General features: G+C 45.8%; 4 long non-coding RNA genes across 7 annotated transcripts in view; 2 read left to right on the top strand and 2 right to left on the bottom strand.

Annotated features, from left to right (window-relative positions):
- Window positions 1–391: 391 nt before the first annotated feature.
- On the top strand, window positions 392–6,142 carry LOC121028540 (uncharacterized). 2 transcript variants are annotated; one of them, XR_005789293.1, is made up of 3 exons: window positions 392–1,370; window positions 2,293–2,380; window positions 5,703–6,142. It is a non-coding gene; the product is annotated as an uncharacterized LOC121028540 (long non-coding RNA). The 2 variants fall into 2 exon arrangements; XR_005789292.1 differs by lacking the exon at window positions 392–1,370 and having other exon boundaries at window positions 2,103–2,380.
- Window positions 6,143–11,761: 5,619 nt separating this feature from the next.
- LOC121028537 (uncharacterized) lies at window positions 11,762–15,860 on the bottom strand. The gene is made up of 3 exons (XR_005789288.1): window positions 14,403–15,860; window positions 13,944–14,138; window positions 11,762–12,480 (listed from the first exon to the last, which is right to left on the bottom strand). It is a non-coding gene; the product is annotated as an uncharacterized LOC121028537 (long non-coding RNA).
- Window positions 15,861–16,123: 263 nt separating this feature from the next.
- The window catches only part of LOC121028536 (uncharacterized), an 8,345-nt gene continuing 1,423 nt past the window's right edge, over window positions 16,124–23,045 (bottom strand). The window contains exons 2-3 of the long non-coding RNA XR_005789287.1: window positions 22,038–22,195; window positions 16,124–16,393 (exon numbers count right to left, since the gene is read on the bottom strand). This is a non-coding gene — a long non-coding RNA (uncharacterized LOC121028536). The remainder of the gene's footprint in view (window positions 16,394–22,037; window positions 22,196–23,045) is intronic.
- Window positions 18,190–23,045, top strand: part of LOC121028535 (uncharacterized) — a 6,494-nt gene continuing 1,638 nt past the window's right edge. For 2 of the 3 annotated variants that reach the window (XR_005789285.1, XR_005789284.1), the window contains exons 1-2: window positions 18,190–18,315; window positions 20,168–20,294. This is a non-coding gene — a long non-coding RNA (uncharacterized LOC121028535). Of the gene's footprint in view, window positions 18,316–20,167; window positions 20,295–20,515; window positions 20,563–23,045 lie in introns of those variants that run through there. The other variant, XR_005789286.1, reaches the window with a different exon arrangement.

Below are 23,045 nucleotides of genomic sequence, written 5' to 3'. Positions count from 1 at the left end.
CCATAAAAACAAAATTATAAATGGTGGTTAGATTTGCAGGCCATAAAGCTCAAGATGACCAGCGGCGGAACTGAGAGATCGTTGATAACTGTTCTGATCACAGATTCCTCTTAAGCCCTTCTGAAATCGTCCCTCGGAGACCTGAATCCCGGATGTCTGAGTCTTTTTAAATTTTTTTTTTTCAACGTTTATTTTATTTTTGGGACAGAGAGAGACAGAGCATGAACGGGGGAGGAGCAGAGAGAGAGGGAGACACAGAATCGGAAACAGGCTCCAGGCTCTGGGCCATCAGCCCAGAGCCTGATGCGGGGCTCGAACTCACGGACTGCGAGATCGTGACCTGGCTGAAGTCGGACGCTTAACCGACTGCGCCACCCAGGCGCCCCCCGGATGTCTGAGTCTTGACCACTCCCCTTGTCTACCCTAAATTTTCAGAGGGTAGGAGGACTCAGGTGGGAGAGTCACAGCATCATTCACAAGTCCAGCACTGCTAATTAGGGAGTCGGTATTGAAACCGTGGGCTTTGGAGACAGCCCTGCCTGGGTTCAAATCCCAGCGCTGCCTGGAATTAGTTATGTGAGTCTGGGACGCTCGCTTAACCTCTTTGAGTCTATTTTCTCGCCTATAAAGTGGGAATCATAATGCATATTCCTAAGGATTTCTGTGAAGGTTAGAGAAGATAGGACGTGAATTCTTGGACTCGAAAATGACAATATCCCACAGATTCCCACCATTGATTTAAATTACTGAAATGAGGACCTTTCTTAAATATCGATAAATACACTCTTTACAACTATACGACCAAAGGCAAGAGTACAAGTCGAGAAAAACCAACAGAACTAAAGTTGGCTCTTGTGATTAATGCTGTTATTTTGCTGAAATTAATTCGCCTTCTTGAAACACCAGTTTCTAGGACGGGGTTCTTTTGAGCCGGGCATCCCGAACCCACCATGTGCCGCGCGATGGTTCAACTTGCCGACAACCTTTCTCGGGTCTGGACATTGTAACCTGGAGGGCTGTAGGCTACGTGTGGCCCATGGATGGACGTGTTTCACCTGACCCTCATAGGATTCATTTTTTTCCAATTAGCTGCCGTTATAAAAGAATGAAGATATTACACCTAAAATGCGCTGTTCCCGCTCCTCTTGAAAGGCTGGAAGAGCCAGCCCCGCAGGACTGCAGGGTCGGGGGGTGAATGGCAGTCCCCTGTCACCTGAGCTGGGCTTCCCAACTCCATTCTCCTGGCTCTTCCCATGTGCGTAAGCTGCCAGCCTCTGTGGGATTTGCTCTGGGACCTCTTCCTCTGTGACTTACACCCGTTCCTCAGCAGCCCGTGACGGCCAAACAGCATTTCAAGACACCCCCAAAAGGTAAGAAACACAAGAGCAAAAAAACTTCTGCTGAAATTGTGAGCAGCATTCAGTTCTCCCGTGTCCATCCAGATGACCCGGACGAGTTTGTTTGCGTACATGTGCTTGAAGGTTTTTATTGAAGCGCAAAGACAAAATGTTGAAATCCTCCTAAGCTATCCTTCGTTCCTCCAGGATCCCCGAACCCCCAGTTTGAGTGCCGATTCCCTCTCAGAGTCCGCAGGAGGAACCAACGCCGCCGACACCTTGATTTCAGACTTCCAGCCTCCAGCACCATGAGAGCATACATTTCGGTTGTTTTAAGCCACCCAGTCTGGAGTAGTTTGTTAGGACAGCCTTAGGGAGCTAAGATAGTCACCTTGCATAGAATCGGACCCCAGGAGAGAATGAACCGGACGTGACTATCATTGAAGGGAAAGAAACTGAAGAGAGGGAATAGTACCAGTCCAAAAATGCAGTAGGTGGTTCCCCATCCCTCACCTCTGGCGGACACGCGGGTGGATTATGGCCCATTCTCCCCCACGCCGCCACCATCATCAGACCCCTGCCCTCTTCTGTCTGCGGCTTCTTCAAGGTATACTTTCCACTGCCTTGCACCTCCTTAATCTCCAGTCTTCTCTCTCTACGTTTGTAGTGAGGGCTGGGTAGAACAGAACACCAGAACAGGTGCATGGCAGGGAGAGACGGATGAGAAGCAGGGTCCAGCTCGGGGGTGGGGGGTGGGGGTGGGAGATGGCTGCTGGGAAAGAGGAAGGCCAACGCAGCCAGGAAGCACACAGCATCTAATACACATTCTGTCCACAATTGGAACCAGGCAGACCCCGAGAGACAGCATCTGAAGACAATGCCGGAAGTATCTCAGAGAGAAGTCTTTGTTCTGGCCTCGCCAATACAAAACAAAACTGTTTTTTTTTCTTTTCAGGCAAAAAGACACCTAAATAGCACTCCAGTCTTCAACAGAGCTGGGTGCAGAAACAAACCACCAGTTCATGCAGTGTGAGTTTTTAAGGGTATGTTCCAATTTTCTGCGCCCTCTTCCAGGGCAGATGTGAAACCTTGCGTTCACTCCAGCGCTCCTTTCCGGGCAGCGCGTGGGGGCTTTCCCAGCCAGTGTGTCCCCCCTCGCACATCGCTGCCTGCCGCGGTCACGGACAGCACCTCAGTTGAACTCTGACCTGTCTCGTCCTGACGCCCACCGAGCCTGCTGCTGTCTGTCTGTTGTAACATTTCTGTCTGTCCTCAGATCTTTGGAATAAGCTGACTGTATTTCACCAGACCTTATGGCTCCTCGTCTGTTACCTTCACGCCCTTCACACTGACGTGCTGTGCTCAACTTTGCAACCAAGTGTTTCACTGGCTGGTGGCGTTTTCTCCCCCATTCCCGTCCTACCCTCCTGCTATTTGCATTGCATTAATATGCAAATGAAACGAAATGAAACACTTCCTTTTGGGTTGAGAATTCGCAGTTTTAGGGCTGAAGACGGGCTGCTTTAGTTTTTCATAGACTTTTGTGACACCACGTTCTGCTGCTGTGTTGGAACGTAGGACCGTTCCCAGATGTGTGCCTGCCTGCTTTCCTTATTCTCTTCCTTCCCCTTTCTCTCTCTTGCCCTTGCTGGGGATCAGGACATGCTATCCCAAAATACAGAATGCCAAAATATTGGCATTTTGAATATATTTTAAGCTGAAAGAGTTTGAGAAACTGGCAAAAGCAGGAAGGTCACTCTGACTCCCCTCCCCTCCGCCGCCCTTCTTCCTTGAAACTGGTCGTAAAACTCGCATGTGAGAGGTACCCTCCCTACACCTGGAGGAAGGGAACAACCTTATAAAAAGAATCCCCCCAAACAGGTCTTGTTAATTTTTCCCCAGTTTACTATACTTACCTCAACATATTAACCTATCATATTCCTCCACGATTGTCCACTCGTCATCAAACCTAGCCTAAAAATACTCAGGTCTAATTGTTCCTCTGGATCTTCATTTCCTTATGAAGGCTCCCATGTCACGTAAAACTTAAATAAATTTATGTGCATTTCTTCTGTTAACCTGTCCTTGTTACTTTAATTCCAGGGACCCTAAGAAGGGCAAGGAAAATATTTTCATCTCCTATATGCTCTATTTCTTCTTTCCTTTATTTATGTTGTGATGGTAAAATATATGTAACATAGAAGTTACCATTTTAACCGTTTTTAAAGATATGGTTCAGTGGCATTAAATACATTTGCTAGCAAGTTAATTTTGTAGATATCAATAAACTGATTCTAAAGTTTATGCAGAAAGGCCAAAGAAAACAGAATAGCCAATAGTATATTAAAGGAGAAGAACAAAGTCGGGCAACTGACACTCCCCAGCTTCAAGACTTTTATTCATTTATTTAAAAAAGTTTTTTTTGATGTTTATTTATTGTTGAGAGAGACAGAGACAGAATGCGAGTGGGTTAGGGGCACAGAGAGAGGGAGACACAGAATCCGAAGCAGGCTTCAGGCTCTGAGCCATCAGCACAGAGCCTGACGCGGGGCTCGAACTCATGAGCTGTGAGATCGTGACCCGAGCCAAAGTCGGACGCTCAACCGACTGAGCCACCCAGGCGCCCCTAGTTTTTTAATAAAGCTACAGTAAGTGTGGTATTACTGAAAGAACAGACAAATAGATCAATAGAACAGAACCGAGAGCTCCAAAGCGGACTCACATAAATACAATGAACTGATATTTGACAAAGGAATGGAAGCAAATACAATATGCAAAAGATAGTCTTTTCAACAAATGGTCCTGGAATGACTGGACATCCACATGCAAAAAGACGAATCTAGACACAGGCCTTATATTCTTCACCAAAATTAATTCAAAATGGATCAGAGACCTGAATGTAGGATGCAAACCTATGAAACTCCTAGGAGATAATATAGGAGAAAATCTAGATGACCTCGGGTATGACGATGATTTCTTAAATACGACACCAAAGGTACATGAAAGAAGTCATTGGTAAGCTGGACTTTATGGAAATTAAAAATGCATGCTATGCAAAAGACAGTGTTGAGAGAATGAGAGAAAAGCCACAGAACTGGGAGAAAATATTTGCAAAAGACATATCTGATAAGGGACTATTATGCAAAATATGCAAAGAACCCTTAAAGCTCAAAAATAAGAAAACCAACAACCTGATTAAAATCTCAGCAGAAAAACCTGAAAAGACACCTCACCAAAGAATACATACAAATACGGGGTCCCTGTGAGTGGTCAGTCATTTGAGCACTGACGGCATAGAGCCTGCTTGGGATTCTCTCCCTCTCCCTCTCTCTCTCTCTGCCCCTCCCCCCACTCTCTCTTTCTCGCTCAAAATAAATAAATTTTTTTTTTAAAAAGAGAGAGAATACATACAGATGGCAAAGAAACATATGAAAAGATACTCCACATCTTACTTCATTAGGGAGATGCAACTTAAAATAAGATACCACCTCACACCTATGAGAATGGCCAAAATCCAGAACACCAACAACACCAAATGTTTGGGAGGATGTGGAGAGACAGAATTCTCATTCTCTGCTGTTGATGATGCAAAATGGTAGACCTACGTGGAAGATCACTTGGAAGTTTCCCATAAAACTAAACATACTCTTAACATATGACCCAGAAATTGTGTTCTTTGGTTGTAAGTCAAATGAGCTGAAAAGTCATCTGGCATCATTACTCATAATAGCCCAAACTCGGAAGCAATCAAGGTCTTTTAGTAGGTAAATGGATGTATAAACTGCGGTGCATCCAGACAATGGAATAGTATTCAGTGCTGAAAAGAATGGAGCCATCAAGCTATGAAGACTTCATGACAGATTAAGTGAAAGAAGCCAATATGAGTAGGCTCTATACTGTACGATTCCAACTATATGAGATTCTGGAAAAGGCAAAACCATGGAGATGGTGAAAAGATCAGTGATCATCAGGGGCCAGTGGGAAGGGAGGGATGAATAGTAGGAGGAGAGAGGATGTTTAGGGCAGTGAAATTATTCTGTATGACACCATAATGGTAGATATGTGTGATTATACATTTATCAAAATCCATAGAATGTACAACACCGAGAGTGAGCCCTAATGTGAACCATGGACTTTGGTTGGTAATGATGTGTCAATGTAGGCTCATCGATTGCAACAAATATACCACCCTGATGAGGGATGTTGATAGGGGTAGGCTGTGGTGCGTGGCCATACAGTTATATGGGAGCTCTGTTCTTTCTACTCAGTGTTGCTGAAACTGCTCTAAAAATGTCTATTTAATAAATAAATATTTTAGATAATTCAATATGCACTTACCGTATGACCTTGTCCTTCCACTCCTAGGTATTTACACAAGAGAAACGAAAACGAATGCCCACGCAAGGACCAGTACACAAATGTTCAGAGCAGTCCTATTCATATGAGCTAAAAACTGGAAACAACACAAATGTCCATCAGTGGGTGAGTGGATAAATAGGGCATATCTATGAAGCAGAACACTGCTAGCAATAAAAAGGAACACGCTGCTGATATCCGTCATTACACTGAGTCAAAGAAGCCAGAAGCAAAGGGTACATATTATATAATGCCATTTATATAAAATTCTAGAAAACGTAAATTAATCTGTGTGGTGACAAGACAGATCAGCAATGTGGAGGAGGAGGAAATTACCACATGGGGCATAAGGAGACTTTGGGGGGCAATGGAAATGTTCTATGTCTTAATCGTGGCTGTGATTTCACACATGTGTATTCGTGTTAAAAGTCACCAAAGCGCACACTTTATTTTTTTTTTTTTTAATTTTTTTTTCAACGTTTATTTATTTTTGGGACAGAGAGACAGAGCATGAACGGGGGAGGGGCAGAGAGAGAGGGAGACACAGAATCGGAAACAGGCTCCAGGCTCTGAGCCATCAGCCCAGAGCCCGATGCGGGGCTCGAACTCACGGACCGCGAGATCGTGACCTGGCTGAAGTCGGACGCTTAACCGACTGCGCCACCCAGGCGCCCCAAAGCGCACACTTTAAAAGGGTGTAGTTCATTATATGTAATTACATCTCAATCCAGTAGAAAAAATCTAATCACTTAAATTAACAAAGGGCTTTCACCTGAATCAGGTTTGTTGAAAAATTGAGCATTAGGACTAAAGAAAAGCCGGTATTAAAAGCTATCAAAATGATTTTTTGGTCCAGCGTTTCCACATCAGGAAATTGATTTTAAGGAAATCACAAGAATGTCCATCCTCATATTACTCATAAAGGACAAACTGAAATGACCTAACGGTTAATAAAGGGCATTATGGCATACACATATGCTATTCCATTATCTAACATGGAAAGTCATGTTATGTAAGGGTATTTATTGACACAGACTTTTACAATACACTAACGAGGGGAAGGGGGGGTCTGTTTACCAACACACATATACGGTATGATCCCGTCTTTAAAAAATATCATTATGGGGGCGCCTGGGTGGCGCAGTCGGTTAAGCGTCCGACTTCAGCCAGGTCACGATCTCGCGGTCCGTGAGTTCGAGCCCTGCGTCAGGCTCTGGGCTGATGGCTCAGAGCCTGGAGCCTGTTTCCGATTCTGTGTCTCGCTCTCTCTCTGCCCCTCCCCCGTTCATGCTCTGTCTCTCTCTGTCCCAAAAATAAATAAACGTTGAAAAAAAAAATTAAAAAAAAAAAAATCATTATGTCCCTAAATACATAGAAGTCTGAGTGGTAGTAGTCACATGGGTGGGTATGACATCCACATGGGTGGATCCAACATCTGTTCTCTCTTCCATGGTGGTAGAATGTTTGACAGGGTTCATGTTCATCCAGCTGAAGGCTACATTTCCCAGCCTCTGTGGCAGCTACATATGACTATGTTCAAGCTAATGGGATCTGAACAGAAGTGTTCGCGACTACAGGTGATTTCTCTGAAAGGGAAGGGGCACGTTCTCCCCGGTCTTTCCACCTTTTCCAATGGCGGAATGAAGCAGCGGTGAAGAGCCATCGTGGACCATGCACACAGGGGAAAGAGCCAGGAATGTTGGAGCAAGAAGATGTAAAAAACCGGGGCCTCTGACCGTGTCACAGAGCAGAGCCAAATTACCGACTCCAGTGTTTACATGAAAGGGAAGTGAAATCCTACGCTTTTTAAGCAACGATTTTTCTTTGGGTCTCTTAAATGTGGCGAATCAATATCTATCCTACTCAATGCATGTAGGGAAAAGACGGGTTAAAGAAGGGAGTGGTTAAGAGAGAAATGCAGCCGATAGGTCAAATAAGGTGGGGGCCGAAGAGCTGGTGACCCCGGGGAGAGCGTTTTCAAGGGGGAATAAGATCAGAAGCTCAGTTCTAAGAGTCAGCTCCAAGTGAGGAAGGATGGACAGTAAATGTAAGCACGCTGCCAAGTTTCGCCATAAAGGAGGCAATAACTAGGTAATAACTGGAGAGCGACGCGGGGTTGGAGAAAAATCCTGCCTCTCCTCCCTTGCACTCTTCCATGGCGTTCTCGGAGAACAGGAAACTCTCCTAACAGTAATGGCGAATGTTCCCAGCCTGTTTTACTTACTGATGATTGTGTAAAAGTTACTCCAAACTACTGTGCCCTTCAACCGTGTTACATCTCAATAAAGCTGTTGTTACAAAGAAAGCAACCTACTACAGAATAGAGGACTATTTCAGCAAATTGTGGTATATCCAGTAGGTGGACTCTTCTATAGCAATTACGATAAGAAGAGTATGAAATAACACTGGGAACTGTTTATAAATGGGGACAAATGGAAAAGGCAGCACGAGGTTCTGAGCACGCTGAAAATTTTGTAGAAATGTGTATGTAGAAAATTTTGTAGAAGAGCTTCTGCAAGAGGAAAATACCTTCGTTGGGGAGGTAGAACACCATGGATTTTCCCCCTTTAATTGGCGTTTTCTGCGATGTTGCTGTATTTTCTTTTTTTTTTTTTTTTAATTTTTTTTTTCAACGTTTATTTATTTTTGGGACAGAGAGAGACAGAGCATGAACGGGGGAGGGGCAGAGAGAGAGGGAGACACAGAATCGGAAACAGGCTCCAGGCTCCGAGCCATCAGCCCAGAGCCTGACACAGGGCTCGAACTCACAGACCGCGAGATCGTGACCTGGCTGAAGTCGGACGCTTAACCGACTGCGCCACCCAGGCGCCCCAATGTTGCTGTATTTTCTAATTAGGCTCCTGATCCTTTCGTTTTGCGTCCCTTCGGTTCTGTTCGTGTCAGGCCTCTTCCGCACGTGCTCTGACAGAGCAGGTCCTGTGTCGGTCTACAGTACTTTGTTCCTGTGTGGCCCACTCCCGAGGCAGCAGGGACACTTGCACGGGGCTTTAGATGGGGGCAGTGGCGCGGCCTGGAGTGACGCAGCGCTTGTGTGTTCGTCAGTCCTAATAACAGGCTTGCTCCCTCTCCTGCCTGGGGCTGTCACACGGGCTTCCAGGCGCAGACAGGTTCTATTTAATAATCACTTCCTTATTAGTCATTCTCTTCCCACTTCCCCTTTCTGCCACCTTCGAAAACACACTGGTTTAGCAAGCCCCGTGTGCCTGAATCACGGCCAGGCTTCCCGCTCCCCGTCTGCCCGCCCCAGCTGCTCGCCCTTCGTTTAGCAAACGAGACAAGGCTTCACTTACCTTGGCAGCATCTGAAGATGGAGAAACAGCTACTACCTGTGTCAGCGGCAAAGTGTCCCGCCTGCCCCTCCCTCTCTCTCCCTCGCTCCTGACTTAGTCTCTTTTCACTGAGAGGCTACTTGGGGAAACATGCTATTATGCTTTCCTAGGTGTCACGCAATTACAAAGGCAATTTTCCAGGGAGATGGGCTCAGCAGGCCAGTGCCCCAAAATGGGGACAGGAGGGAGTTAGGCCTTTTCATCATACCCCATTGGCTCCAAGTCCCCATTTTGCTTGCCATGATGGTGCTCGCTGTCTGCTTAAGATCAGCCCTGCCCCTCCCGATGATACACACAGAAAGACAGCCGATGGCAGCCTGACATTTACAGTCTCGTGGGCCATGCTGTCTGCATTCCCAGAGTCAAGTGCGGGCAGCAGGTCCCTGATAAAGGCTTGCAAGTCAGAGCCAGAGAGGCGCCTGCCAAGTCCCTGTCACCTGGCTGCATGCAGGAGCCAGAGGGGTGGGGCGGACAGCCAGCGTGCCAAGGGTACAGGTGCAGCTCCAGCCGTGGGTTCTGCCGGGCAGGCCCTTTGGCTGTAAGCAGCCAACCTGATGTCTGTTACACTGTTCCCCAAGGTAGCCACACTAAGGCTCAATGCAACACAGTAGAATGACCAGTATGCTGTCCAATTGATTGGTTCTTCAAATGAGACTTTTTGCTTTGGGAAGAAGGCCAGTTTCCAGTGAGGGCAGCCTAGGCAGTGCTGGAAAAAAATGTAGGTGCTCGGCAGCGCGTGGGGCATCTATGTGGCCTCCAACAGCTGTCATTTGGGGCCCACTGATTCTTGTGTCTACCTCAAAGCAGTCTTTCAGAGCCGTCTTCTCTCTTACATTTCCTCCCTTACCCTTAGCCTTCCTCACTCTCTTTTTGACGCTCTGTTTTACATCTGCACAAAACTTTTGGCAGAAATACATTTTGGGGGCGCCTGGGTGGCGCAGTCGGTTAAGCGTCCGACTTCGGCTCAGGTCACGATCTCGCGGTCCGTGGGTTCGAGCCCCGCGTCGGGCTCTGTGCTGACCGCTCAGAGCCTGGAGCCTGTTTCCGATTCTGTGTCTCCCTCTCTCTCTGCCCCTCCCCCGTTCATGCTCTGTCTCTCTCTGTCCCAAAAATAAATAAATGTTAAAAAAAAAAATTAAAAAAAAAAAAGAGATGCATTTTGCAAGCTATAGTCACAGTAAGAATGCCAGGTGCCATCTGAGTGGGAGAGACGTCAAGCAACATAGGATGATGTGCTCTGTTGCAGCTGGGATCCTTCACCCTTTCTCTCTCCTCTTCTGCCTTTCCCGAATCCCCTACTGGGCAAGAGAATGCAAGCAGAGGAACAGGTGTGCATCTCCTTTCCCCTCCTCCACATTCTGGAAGGCGGTACAGCACCAAGAAGTCTTCCTTCCCAGTGTTTGTGATTTACATAATGAAAAATGCTTCCTGTCTGTGCCCATTTCATTATTATGGTAAATAGACAGTATTCCAAAACAGTGGGGAAGACTTATCAAGTTGGACCCTCAATGATTTAAAATTACATTTATTCAAAACCACCAGGAGATACCAACCTCACACCTGTCGGAATGGCTAACATGAACAACTCAGGCAACGACAGATGTGGGCGAGGATGCGGAGACAGAGGATCTCTTTTGCGTTGCTGGTGGGACTGCAAGCTGGTGCGGCCACTCTGGAGAACGGTATGAAGGTTCCTCAAAACACTAAAAATGGAACCACCCCACGACCCAGCAATTGCACTACTAGGCATTTACCCACGGGATACAGGGGTGCTGTTTCGCAGGGACACAGGCACCCCCATGTTTATAGCAGCACTATTGACAATAGCCAAAACATGGAAAGAGCCCAAATGTCCATTGATGGATGAATGGATAAAGAAAATGTGGAGTATTACTCGGCAATCAAAAAGAATGAAATCTTGCCATTTGCAACTACGTGGATGGAACCGGAGGGTATGATGCTAGGTGAAATGAGTCAGAGAAAGACAAAAATCATATGGCTTCACTCATATGAGGACTTTAAGAGACAAAACAGATGAACATAAGGGAAGGGAAACAAAAATAATCTAAAAACAGGGAGGGGGACAAAACAGAAGAGACTCATAAATATGGAGAACAAACTCAGGGTTGCTGGAGGGGTTGTGGGAGGGGGGATGGGCTAAATGGGTCAGGGGCACTAGGGAATCTACTCCTGAAATCATTGTGGCGCTATATGCTAACTAATTTGGATGTAAATTTTAAAAAAATAAAACTAAAAAAAAAAAAATGCTAACTATACTATAAAAAAGGGATGGTGTTGGAAATCCCTCGGACATCCTAAGTACTGGTAACGAAGATTTTAGATTTGATCTCCACTTTTGGCGGATTGAGACACTTGAAGGACAGATACGACTTGACTGTCCTGAACTGCAGACCCCTGTCAGTCCCCAGGAGGTGATGAAGTCCTTGAAGGTAGACTGTGCCATGTGGAAACATTTTTGCAGTTCTACTAGGTCTGGCGCAGGAGGGAGTCAGTAACTATCTGTTTATTTATTAATAGACAACTGTTTCCTGAAAAGGACCAACAATATCCATATGTTGAACAGGGGTACTTTTATTAGGACAATTAGTTATTTAATAAATGTATGAATTGTATATTCCCTCCATATTTCATCACACCAGGGGAATCAGCTGAGCTAGGAACGCACAGCAGCCGCCAAATTAAGAATGCCTTAGCTGCTCCGAGGGATACTATTTTCACGTATGGCATCGATTACTAGGAGTCTGTGGGACAATTAGGAGTATTTGTGCAATTTTACAGAGCTGTGACTGCTTACGTGAGCTGCTTTGCTCGACCTGTCTTACTCCAAAGCCCTCTAGGATGTGAGTTCAGGTGTATTCACCCCGTCGCACGGCAGGACCGAACGAGGCTACAGTGTTGGGCTAGCCTGTGACTCTCTGCCCAGGTGTACGTCACTGTCACCTGTGGAACTTCTTGAACAACACCTGTTGCCCGGGCTCCTCCCAGGACCGATTAAATCAAGATCTCTGGAGCGGAGTCCAGGTATCGTATTTTTCAGGCTCTCTAGAGGAGTCTCAAATGGAGCCAGGGCTGGCACCTTCTGGAAAGCCAGAGGGAGGAAGAGGCACAAAGAAGGAAAGGTAAGAGAAGAGCATTCCTTTCTGCTTTCTGCAAGCTCCCGGTTTGCCTTCAGCCAATAGTGCTGCTCAAACTTTAATACGTACGCAGACCACCTGGGGGTCTGGCTGAAATGCAGATTCTGATTCAGGGCTTGAGATTCCGCATTTCTAGTGAACCACCAGACGGTACAGGGGTGGCTGGGTGGCAGGCCACCCTTGGAGTAGCAACGATCCAGAGTTGCAAAGTCCAGTAAGCTGACCATGAGCCACCTGTGGCTACTGGGCAGGTAAAACGTGGCCAGTCCACGTTGCAATGTGCTGTAAGTACAAAATAAACACAAGTTGGAAGCTTTATTACAAAAAAAGAACGTAAAATATGTCAGTGGTAACTTTTGTAGTGATTACATGTTGAAATGACAATACCTTAAATATAGTGGGTTAAATTAAATGTATTATGAGATTGATTTTACCTGTTCCTTCTCATTTTTAAATTTATTTTAATGTTTATTCATTTTTGAGAGAGAGAGAGAGAGAGCAGGGGAGGGGCAGAGAGAGAGGGAGGCACAGCATCTGAAGCAGGCTCCAGGTTCCAAGCTGTCGGCATAGAGCCCAATGCGGGGCTTGAATTCACAAGCTGTGAGATCATGGACCTGAGCCGAAGTCGGATGTTTAACCCACAGAGCCACTCAGGCACCTTTCTTCTTACTTTAAAAAAAAAAATGTAACTACTAGGTCCGGGCACCTGGGTGGCTCAGTCAGTTAGGCATCTGACTTGGGCTCAGGTCATGATATCACGGTTCATGGGTTCAAGCCCTGCATCGGGCTCTGTGCTGACACCTCAGAGCCTGGAGCCTGCTTTGGATTGTGTGCCTCCCTCTCTCTCTGTCCCTCCCCGCTTGCACTCTGTCTCTTTCTCAAAAATAAATAAACGTTAAAAAAAATTTTAATGTAACCACTAGGAAATTTAAAATTACTTACTAATTGCATCATATTTCTTTTGGACAGTGTTGGTCTAGAATACTGTTCACAGCAACTGCGCGGTGGTGAGAGTATTTAAAGGGGACTGGATGTGAACGCAGTTGTGGGTGTCTGGTTTCCTGCTTGGAACACGGACTGTCACTCACTGGGTGCTCACTGAGAGCTCTCACTGTTCTAAGTGCTTTGTAGGAATTCACTCACAACAGCCGGTGAGATAAGTGTTACTATAATTTCCACTTAACAGATTGGGGACTTTGAGTCAGAGATAGAATAAGCAACTTGCCTACACTCAGCAAGTGTAGTGAGTTTTAGAAGCCCCTGCTGTAGACCCTGTCTACCTAAGTACGTCCTTCCTCCACAGAGCAAACAGACCAGGGGGCCAAGAGGATGTGCCTCCTGGAACTCGTACTCCCATCCCTATTCTAGAACATGCTCTGGTTACCCAGAATCTCGGAATTCCCTGCCCACAGAGTTAGAGGGTAATTTGCAAGGCCTATGTGGATCTCTTCCCTGGATCCATCCTCCTAAGGTTGGATTGTTCCTGACGGATCTGGGTTGTGGCTGAGGTCAGCCTTTTGCCGGGGGCAGGAGGTATGGATAGAGCTTCACTGCAAGATGGAACCAGGGTTGGAAAGAGAGGTAGGGCAGGCTGGGTGATGGGGGCTTCCAGTCGTGCTGCTGCTCTGGACCCCACTAATGTCGAGAGCAGGCCTAGTGCCCAGATCTACAGGCTGAGGGGCTGACATAGCTGAAGATGGTTGGCTTCCAAGACTTTGCAGGTGACTCTGGGCCTGGAGACTCACCCTCACATACAACAGCCACAAGGAAAGCCTTACTACGGCAGTGATGGGAGGCCAGTGGTGACCTTCAGAAGTCCTGTTTCTGCCTTGGTATATAAGCCAACGTGGACTCTGACGGTGGCAGTTTCCATGCCTGCCCCTTCCCATTTTCTCCTCAAATTCAAAATGGCCCCCCTTATGGACAGCAGCCCTTTTGTTCTAGAAAGCAAAAAATAAATAAATAAATAAATAAATAAATAAATAAATAAATAAATAAATAAATAAAAAAAAATAAGAGCCTCACTGTCGAAATCACAGTGCTGGAATGTATTTCAATAGTTTAGTACTACCAGGGGGAAAAACAAAACAAAACAAAACACCCTGAGCTTTGATAGAGAGTTCATTCTTGTAGGTGCAAAAGGGAAGAACGAGAATATCTTTGCATTTTTCTTTCTGTAACATACAGAGGGTGGTTATATGTACCCCTGAATCTTTTGTGCTGAGTGCCATTAGAGCCTTCTCAAGTCTTACAAAGGAAGATTCTGGAAAACAGAGCACTGTGGACCCCTACCCTTGCTGGGCCGGTGGCAAGAGACTTTTCAGGGCTCCAGTCCTTGCTGTGAAACATTGTTTTCTTTTGTCTGCCTTCCAGGCGGTTCTTTCCTGGGCATTAGATGGGACTTCAGTGATCAACATCAGGAGAAGCCCTCGCCATAGGCGGCTTTGTTAGCAACATGCAAATATTCCCCTTATCTAGAAGCCTATCCTCAGCTTCCTTCTGACGCTTCCTTTCTTGCCAGATTATCTTTTGAACTGCACGTAAGATAAATTCTTAATATTCCGCTTAACAGCATCTAAAATAAATTCTTGGCTTTCCTTCACTGGGGAGAGGAAGAAGAAAACACAGCAGCAGAGCAAGAATCTAAACAGCCTGCAAGGTCAGGCCAGGGTGAAGGAGATAATCCTTATCTCCTCCGAGATCAAAATAAGAGGCAATTAATTCACTTGGCTGTGCAAGGGGCTCTGGGTAGACATTGAAAGAACTCCCAGATAATGAGGATTTCTGAACTGGGGAATGAATTGCCTGGGTGGGATAGAATCTTCTTCCCTGGAGGTACTTAGGAGCTGGAGCAAGAGCCAGGCGGTACGTAAGTGCCGATCGGCTTGCGTGGACGGAGAAGAATTCGCCTTGTGTCTTGCTCAGGAGGACGATGAGGGCAGCTAGCTGAATAAAATCCGTCTCTCCCCTCCCTTCTAGGTCTTCTCAGGCAATTCACATAAACCAGGCCAGCTGTGATAAATACCTTGCATTGTAGATTTCTAAAACGCTTTCATGTTTTCCGTTGGTTCTTACAGTGGCTGCTCCACGAGTTAGCTGGAAAACGCTTGTATTGTGGCCACGGGGAGGGGACAGCAGAGTGTGGGGAGCTGCTCCCCCTCGCACAGCTGGTTAGCAGCAGGGCCGGGACTACACTGGGCTCCGGATGCGTTGCTCTTTTCCACTGAAGGTTGAACACTGAATCCGGTGAAGTATTAGGGGTGGTGGGGATTCCGCGATAGCTTACATGGCATTTCTGAAAATGTTCAATGTGTTTAAAATGTGTTTAAAATAATATGGACTTCTCACCTTACCTCCTTGTTAATGTTTGGCTGGAGGGTGGGATGGCTTGAGCGTTATTAGAATTGACACGAACCACAGATGCCACTACATTGAAAAAAACAAGGTGGGGCCGGGGGGGGGGGGTGCTGTCCTCTGCCCAATTGCACGGTCTGCTTCCCTGTGAGGCTTTGTCCCAGGGGCTTGACGCCAAACCAGAAAACTCTGGGGAACAGCATTGCTGCAAAGAGCCCAGTCTCGCTCCAGGCAGATAAACCAGATGATTTGGTTCCGGCTTCATCGGCCCGACTCAGTCCCGCATGGCTGCTTTCCTTAAGAAATCGAGAGTAGGGGCGCCTGGGTGGCGCAGTCGGTTAAGCGTCCGACTTCAGCCAGGTCACGATCTCGCGGTCCGTGAGTTCGAGCCCCGCGTCAGGCTCTGGGCGGATGGCTCAGAGCCTGGAGCCTGTTTCCGATTCTGTGTCTCCCTCTCTCTCTGCCCCTCCCCCGTTCATGCTCTGTCTCTCTCTGTCCCAAAAATAAATAAACGTTGAAAAAAAAAATTTAAAAAAAAAAGAAATCGAGAGTAAAACTGAATTTTAAAAAATAATGAAAACCACTCTATATCTCTCCTATGGATCTGAAGTCAAAGAAGGGTGGAGCTGAGTTTCTGTGTTCAGAGGGTTTTTCCAGGGAAGTCACAGGTGGGGTGTAGTCCTAACGTGGAATCCTGGAAATGGGCTGGCTGCAAGTATTCACCTTCGAATCAATTGCAAATGCCTTTCTGGCTGCCCACCACCTCCGACTGCAGCCCTCACCTAGTCTCGTTTTAAGGTACAGGCTTGTTACAAAAACGTCACATGGAGATCAGCAATGTCTGTGAAAATCAGAAAAATAAACATTTGATATTCCGTAGTATTTGTAAACATGAAAAAAACAAAGACCTTTTTAATTCTTCTATAGGAAATACCACTCTGGGACTTGAGAAGAAGGGGTTAGATTTTTCTGCTTTAAATTTTGGCTACGTATATTATATATATTATATATATATGTATATGTGTGTGTCTACATATATTATATATATACTATACACATACATACATAGATACATATACACATACACACACACCTATGTAGACACGCACATATTTGCATATGTGTATGAATCCCTTAGACACATACCCTCTTCCAGATAAATCATCCAAATCTGTATTTGCCTGTGTGCAAACATACCATACAGATCCAACACACACACACACACACACACACACACACACACACACACACACACACAGCAGAACCCACAGAACTGAGTTCCAGCAATTGTTGTTTTGTTTTGTTATCCACTGATGATGGCACCTTTAATCTTACCCTTTTGTAACAGAAGGTCTGGGGCTCCTGGCTATGACACTGAACAGTGTTTTCTTCCCTTAAGTTTATTTATTTATTGGGGGCGAGGAGGGGCAGGGAGAGAGAGGGAGAGAGTGAATCCCAAGCAGGCTCCACGCTGTCAGTGCCGAGCCCCACTCGGGGCTTGATCCCATGAACCGTGAGATCATGACCTGAGCTGAAACCAAGAGTCTGATGCTTAACCAACTGAACCACCCAGGCGCCCCACCAAACAAGTTGTTGTTGTTGTTGTTGTTGTTGTTGTTGTTGTTTAATCTGAGAAAGGAAGGAAGGAAGAAAGGCGGAGTTTTAGCAGAATTAGTTGGGTGGTAGAGGCCTCTCGAAAGCACCTTGCCTCTCACAGGTAGCAGAGAAGGAAGAACGAGAAACCGGAGGGGAGACTTTCCTGCTCCCATTTCCTGCACGAAGAAACTCCCTCTTAAAGTGAGTTGGTACAACCCATCTGCAGGGTATATTTGTCTTATCCATCCATTTGGATCCCATTCTTGTTGCAGAAATTATCCTTGAGAGGCAATGGAACAAATGTGCAAAGATGAATATGTTGGGATGCACATTAGTGGCAGGCGAGACAATTAAAGACAACGTAACATCTGTCAAGGCAAGACATTATTTAATGTGTGGTAAATGTATCATGCTATACCCCCACATATCACAATGAACTGCCATTCAAATGGTGATCCATATTCCTTGCCTGGAAAGATAATGAGAAGTGCTATTTAATAAGTGTTGACCGTGTGGCAGGTGTTTTACATATATGGTGTTACTCAATGCTCATAACCAAGTTCAAGGGATGATAATCCTCATTTTACCGATGAGGAAAATGGCCTGAGGTTAAGTAGGACCAAATCACAGATTCAGGAAGCAGTCGGTTAAGATTTAAACTTTACAGCCCAGGGGCGCCTGGGTGGCACAGTCGGTTAAGCGTCCGACTTCAGCCAGGTCACGATCTCGCGGTCCGTGAGTTCGAGCCCCGCGTCGGGCTCTGGGCTGATGGCTCAGAGCCTGGAGCCTGTTTCCGATTCTGTGTCTCCCTCTCTCTCTGCCCCTCCCCCGTTCATGCTCTGTCTCTCCCTGTCCCAAAAATAAATAAACGTTGAAAAAAAAAATTAAAAAAAAAAAAAAGATTTAAACTTTACAGCCCACTGTCGAAACATCTTTGCCCATAGCACTTTTTTTTTTTTTTTTAATTTTCAAGACTGAGAGAGAGAGCACAAGCCAGGGAGAGGGGCAGAAGAAGAGAGAGAGAATCTTAAGCAGGCTCCATGCTCAGCGAGGATCCAGATCCACAGCCCTGGGATGATGACCTGCGCTGAAATCGAGAGTCGGATGCTCGACCAAGTGAGCCACCCAGGTGCCTCTCACAGCACCTTTTTGGATGAAATGATTAAGGTAATAAAGGGACTCCATTTACACAAGTCCATATACAGAAACAGGAAAGCAGGAGAGTTGGAGAAATCACCCAATGGGTGAGACCTACAGGCTTTGGAGTAAGAGTGAGATCAAATCCCAGCTCCCCACATAACCTCGAGCAAGTAACTGGACATCTCTAACACTTCGTTTCTCGTAATTATAAAAGAAAGGCAATGTGGCCCATCTCATGAATTTGTTGTAAGATTAAACACTAATTGGGAGCTATAATTGGAGCTTCGAGATGTCCAGAGAGACATCTGGAAAGCTGTTCGCCTATGTACAAACAGAGGTCGTATCGCTAAGGAGCAATATTTGGAGGTGATTTTTATTTTATTTTTTTCTGCGTGTCTTCGTATCGTTTTCAAGACAGGAAATCCAGGAAAGTCTTTTTGTTTGTTTGTTTGTTTGTTTTGGAAAATAATAATCTGGTGGCAAAGAATGGGAGTGAGGAGGAAAAGGGAGAGGAGATGAATTCAGTGAAGGGGATGTGGCACCATCCTTGCTAAACTGTTGCCAGGGGGGTTGAGAGCTTGAATCAGAGCGTTCTGCCTCATGAATGAGCATAATGTGCATTTTCATCAGCTCAAAGAACATTCGGTAGGAGTCACGCAGGTCTGATTGTAGAGGAGGACTTTTGCTAGGGCTGCTGTTACCAGGCCTGGCCCATGTCTCTGTGCCCTTGGCCAGATTCCTGACTTCTCCAGAAGCTCTGCTCTTTCCTCTGGGAAGGAAAGCAGTCTGAAAAAGGAATCGTGTGAAGATATAAGGGATTCGTCAAGTTATGGGAGTCCTCTCTAAGTCATTATATTAATTAAAAAAAAAAAAAAAAAAGAGGGGCACCTGGATGGCTCAGTTGGTTAAGAGTCTGACTCTGTTTCAGCTCTGGTCGTGATCTCAGGGTTAGTGGGTTCAAGCCCCACCCTGTGAGTGCAGAGCCTGCTTAGGATTCTCTCTCTCTCTCTCTCTCTCTCTCTCTCTCTCTCTCGGCCCTTCCCTGCTAGGGTTCTCTCTCTCTCCCTCAAAATAAATAAATAAAATTAAAAAAAAAAAAAAAGAATTCAGTGGAACTCTTGGCCTCTGAGGGAGAGACTATATTTGTCTAACCACTTAAAGTTAATTTAGGTTTGTACCAAACTCTTAGAATTATACATACAGTTTTTAAAATCTTGTTTTAATGTTTATTCATTTTTGAGAGAGACAGAGTGTGAGTGGGGGAGGGGCAAAGAGAGAGGGAGACACAGAATCCGAAGCAGGCTCCAGGCTCCGAGCTGTCAGCACAGGACCCAACGCGGGGCTCGAACCCATGAACCGCGAGATCATGACCTGAGCTGAAGTTGGATGTTTACCCAACTGAGCCACCCAGGAGTCCCAGAATTATACATACGTTTTGATCTAGCAATTCTACTTTTAAGAATTTACCCCAAGGAAATAATCATAAGTATACAAAATGTGTAGCTATAGGAATATTCATTATAGTACCCCTTTATAATTGTGAAAATTAAGTCCTGACTACACGTCCAATAGGGGATTGCATAAATTACATAGCTCTGTTCAGTGTAAAACATAGGCCCCTCTCAAACTGCTGTTGTAGGAGTATGTTTATTGTCATGGTGAAACGTTCACGATATGCTATTAAGTAAAAAAAGCCAGGCCCAAAACAAAGTATTCCCAAGGTGAGAAAAAGGATATTTACACTAAGGCTTTTGAAACATAGCAAACTGTTAGCAGTATTTGTTTCTGAACTGTATGAGATTATTTTCTTCTGTTCACTTATTGAATATATATCATTTTGGGAATAAATAAGTAATGTTATTATAATTTTTTTTTTAAGGCAAAGGAACCCAAAGTATAGCCACACTGCTCTGCATCACCCTAGGCCGCTAGCTTCACGAGGACATGTACCACCCCTGCTTTAGTCCGTCATTATGATGCCAGCACCTGTCACGATGCCTGACATGGTAAAGTTCTTGATATATATTTGTCGAATGAATGAATGAATGAATGAAATGTATGAAGAAACAAAGTGATGGCAACAGGGGGCCCAGATAGAAGAGAAACTCAAAACAAACTCAACATACAGCTGCTTGACCTCCTCCGTGTAATTTGGTAGGTGAGGTCTGTAGGATGAGACCCAGTCATCTTTTTTTTTAAATGCTTATTTATTTATTTATTTATTTAGAGAGAGTTCACGGGTGAATGGGGGAAGAGCAGAGAGAGAAGGAGAAAGAGAATCCCAAGCAGACTCCACACTCAGCTCAGAGCCCGACATGGGGCTTGATCTCACGACCATGAGGTCATGACCTGAGCTGAAATCAAGAGTTGGATGCTTAACCGACTAAGTCACCCCGGCTTAGTTCATCTTGGAACCCCTCACAGTGCCTTGCATATAGCAGGGGGTGCTCAATAAATGTTGCATGAAAATATAAACAATGGTTTATCTTTTTCCTCCTGGGATCATTTCTGCAGACTTTCCAGTAACATGTAAACGCATGCCTGGTGGCAGGTCATGTGCAAGAACTGTAATAATGGCCATGGCAACAGGAAGCTGTGCCAGTTGGGGTTAGGTTTGTTGTAAAGTAACAGAAAAAAAAAACAACAAAGAATGATTTTTTTAAATGAAAAGTTCATTTCTTTCTAATGTTTAAGAGATCTAGAGGTAGGCAGCCCAGAGTTAGAAGAGAGTTCTGTGGTGTTAGGGACCCAGCTTTATTCTCTTTGTTGCTCTGCCACAATGGCTTCCATTCCCAAAGTCAACTCATGGTCCAAAATGGCTCCTGGAGCTCCAATCATTTCATCAGAATTCCAGCCAGAAGAAAAGAATAAGAGAAGAGATACCTGCTCCCTCTCCAGAAGTTGCATACATGACCTCCACTATCTCCCATTGACCAGAGCTTTGTCAAGGGAGCCTGATGAATGTAATTTTTATTCTGGGATATCTTGTTCCCAGTTCATGATTGGCGGTTCTCTAACCGTGGAAGAAAAGAAAAACTGATCTTGGAAAACAACTGGCAGCTTCTCTCACCGAGGTGTCATTGACCATCCTATCACTAGCCAACCAGAGTCTCATCGAATGCATAGCACCTGCAAAGGAAAGTCACCGGGTACTTGGGGCTGCTGCTGACAAACACTGCTCTTTAGTTGCCTTTTAACGACACATTTCCATTTCTAGCACAATCTCTGCCCTGCCACGGGGGTGATCGGGGTCACTGCTTTCTCCCTAGCAGAGCTGGACCATAAACCAGAAGTCAGCATCTTTCCTGCTTCAGCAATTGCTTATGTCCTGCCGATCATGACTGGCTACAGCATTCAAATCATCAGAGAAATCCAGAAGTGCTGTGAGGGAGTCTCATTACATAAATGAGGAAAGAAACAGAGGGGGCTAAAAGTCTCAGAGTTTATCTTTAAGGTATTGGAGTGAGGCCACGGGGTGCTGCCCTTCCTGACGTCACCATGGGTCTGGCGGGCCACTAGACGTGAGAGGAGAGAAGAAATGGTTGGCCCTTAGAGCAAAAGACAAGGAAGCGTTCTTTCTTTGTGGAAATGATACGAAGCAGAGAATCATAATCCTCTTAGCAGCTGCCATTTAGTTAGGTGTTGGGCAAGCCCTTTGGTTGCCAACATCCAAGGCAGCCCTTCACGATCCTCACTTCCCAGCGTGCATGTGCTTACATGGTCCCCTTCTGTGTTGAATCAGGACTGACCTGTACGACCAACAGAATACAGTGGAGGTGGTGATGTGCGACTCCTGGGGCTAAGTGGTAAAAGGTATTGCAACTTCTGCCTTGGTCCTTGGATGGATTGCACTCGGGGAAGCCAGTCACCATGCACCAAGGACACTCTACAAGTCCTGTAGACAGGCCTGTGTGGAGAGGAACCAAGACATCCTGCTAAGCACCAACTTCTCGACCTAACATAGTGACCAACTTTAGATGTGGTTCCTCCAGCTCCTGTCTATCCATCAGATGAACTGCAGCCCAGGCTGCCATTGGGCTGAACTGGATGAGAAGTTCCATCCAGGGGCGTCTGGGTGGCTCAGTCGGTTAAGCATCCACCTTCGGCTCAGGTCATGATCTCATGGTTCGTGGGTTCAAGCCCTGTGTCGGGCTCTGTGCTGACAGCTTGGAGCCTGGAGCCTGTTTCAGATACTGTGTGTCTGTGTCTCTCTCTCTCTCTCTCTACCCGCTCCCCCACCCATCCTCTGTCTGTTTGTCTCTCTCAAGTGAATAAACTTAAAAACAGATGATTTTTTAAAAAAGAAATTCCATCCAGAACCATCCAGCTGAGCCACTCCTAAATTCCTGACCCTCAAAAACCATGAGATAATAAAAAGACTTCTTGTTGCTTTAAGCCACTATGTTGGGGGGTAATTTGTCATGCGGCAGTAGATAACTAACACATCCTTTATATATAACGTATTTATCACCACAACACTCTGAACTAGGCATTATGACCCCCATTTTACTGGTAGGGAGACCAAGGCCTAGAAAGGTTAGTTTGTTTTCCCCAGTCAGAGCAGCTGGTGAGGCCAAGCTGGCACTCCAGATTAGCTCTGCCCGCACAAAACCTGTGCACTGAACAGCTGCTCGCTGTGCTAGAGACCATGGGGACCCATCTAGGACTTCCACAATGCCTGGAAACAGAGCTAAATGCTCCCGAATGAACTGAGTGGTCCTGTTACGGTGAGGTTTACCTGCTAACGTCTGGGATTA

Source organism: Herpailurus yagouaroundi, unplaced genomic scaffold (assembly GCF_014898765.1).
Source record: "Herpailurus yagouaroundi ecotype Mexico unplaced genomic scaffold, PumYag 100, whole genome shotgun sequence".
In the NCBI taxonomy this organism is placed as follows: Eukaryota; Metazoa; Chordata; class Mammalia; order Carnivora; family Felidae; genus Herpailurus; species Herpailurus yagouaroundi.
The sequence above is the reverse complement of the archived record's forward strand: the minus strand, read 5'-3'. Positions and strand labels throughout refer to the sequence as shown.